The sequence below is a fragment of the Platichthys flesus genome, chromosome 3 (assembly GCF_949316205.1).
Source record: "Platichthys flesus chromosome 3, fPlaFle2.1, whole genome shotgun sequence".
Lineage (NCBI taxonomy): Eukaryota > Metazoa > Chordata > Actinopteri > Pleuronectiformes > Pleuronectidae > Platichthys > Platichthys flesus.
Window position 1 is genome coordinate 28,423,638 of NC_084947.1, and position 2,070 is coordinate 28,425,707.

Sequence of the window (2,070 nt, forward strand, 5' to 3'; positions counted from 1 at the left end):
CCACTTTACTAAACCATGTCAAACTGTGTCAAATTGGTCTCAAGATATTGATAATGTAGGCATAACATTATTGTGACTTTTCATCATGCAGATTGTTAATGGCGTGGCATCAAAGTTCATCAGCTCACCATGACCATTGAACCCCTTTTTAACAGAGTTACCCTGAACGCAGCATGAGACCGCTTTCGGTTTGTTACGTCTCACACTTGGATGTATTTCTCCTCATTCACTTTGCTAAACCATGTCAAACTGTGTCACATGGGTCTCAATATATTGATAATGTAGGCATAACATTGCTGTGAGTTTTCATCATGCGGATTATTCATAGCTTTGCAGCAGACTTCTTCAACTCGCCATGACAAACGAAGCTGCATTTAACACGGCTGCAAGTGAACGCCTCATGAGTTACGTCGTCACAAGCTGCGGAGCTGTGTATCACGAAGAACCGGAGAACGGTTGGCGAGTCTGGATGAGAGGACGGCGGCGGAGTCACTGTGGACGTTGTTCGCTCAGCAGGTTAGAGTGTGGGACGCTCGCAAAGCTTTTTTCCCCCGTCCGTCGTGTCTTTTCCTGTGTGAACTCTGCCGCTCTCAACAGCAGCACTGGCTATGAGCTAGCTCCTGCTAGCTCCAACAACCATCTCTCAACTGCTACGTAAGTTAAACGGACACTTCTGACTGACTGTGATGATAAGCAAAAGAGACACTGTGGATGTGTGATGTGTTGTACTGCATTTGTTTGATCTGTTTACTAATACTAGCTCTAATAAATACTGTATAAATTATATTTTGCTCCTGAATTGAACTGTGTTAAAGGGGTTCACATGGAAAATATATGTTCAATTATGTAAAGGGTGATTTTTGTTACTATTATACTAATGGAGATTTAGCACTTGCTACACATTGTAAGAGCAGCTGTTCAAAGGAGCACTACGTCTTTTAAGGCTCTTTATTCAGAGTCACGGTGTTGATGTCCTGTCACGTGTTACAGTGAAAAATAACCGTGTCTCCCACCTTCAGTATTTAAATCGTTAATCTCAGACAGACTTCACTGAATTCTTTTGTTAAATATGAGTAAGTCATAGCCTTGTAACTTTACTACAACAGACAGTGTCATACAGAGTTGTGGGCTTATATGCACTACCTATTTCCTAATCTGAAATGATTATGCTCTGATTAACTTTGAACTAATATTTTATTTTTACCATTTAAAAGTCTGTTAATTACTTAACCTGGCCCATGTATGACTTTACATATCTGTGTATTGGTTTCATGTTCCTCTAGAAGGTCCAACTTGACACACAACTTGAATCCAACCAGACTGAACACTGACTCCAGGTACAGACCTGATTTCATTACTTAAAAACAATCAAAGTATTGCACATAATACATAATGTATTAAATTATAATGCAATACTTTTAATGTGAAATAGCTCCATTAAAAACATTCATTGTCATGGTAGTGCACGTTTTAATCCAAAAGCATATTCAAATACACAGTTGAATATCCACAGAAAATAAGATTACACACTTTGTTCATATGCAACTCTTCCTCTACAATAATGACGATCACTTTCATGTTTCCTATCATTTTATTAGGGACAGACGAGCCTGAAGGACACAGCTGTGATGACCATGTTCTGTCTCTTATGGCAAAGCAGAAATATAAAACACTGGGTTCTTATCTAAAGTGTATCAAATCAGATCTCCACCATGTTGCTGCTGAGGACATCAGGTGCTGCAGTTCTTCATCTATGAAGAGAAAAAACGCACTGTTAAAGAATGTTTTGTGTTGTGTATAAAGCACAACAGATTTCAGATAGAACTGTTGTACTGTGGTCTTGGTTTATATCCTCATGGTGAAATGTACATATTTTAAGTCCCTTCTGATAAAAGTGCTGAAAGAAATACAACATTGTACAAATACATAAAATGTCTTTCTACCTCATCAGTACTATTCAAGGTGATAATCTCCCACAGACCTATTGATAACAGTCCAAATCAAGTCTTTCCACTTCTCTCAGTGTGAAAACATAATTCTATAATTAATTTGAGAACTGTTTACAACACT

At 38.3% G+C, this 2,070-nt stretch overlaps 1 long non-coding RNA gene across 1 annotated transcript; it reads left to right on the plus strand.

The window, feature by feature from the left end:
* Positions 1-494: 494 nt before the first annotated feature.
* On the plus strand, positions 495-1,729 carry LOC133948786 (uncharacterized). Its single transcript, XR_009920096.1, has 3 exons — positions 495-654; positions 1,284-1,337; positions 1,599-1,729. It is a non-coding gene; the product is annotated as an uncharacterized LOC133948786 (long non-coding RNA).
* The last annotated feature ends 341 nt before the right edge of the window (positions 1,730-2,070 follow it).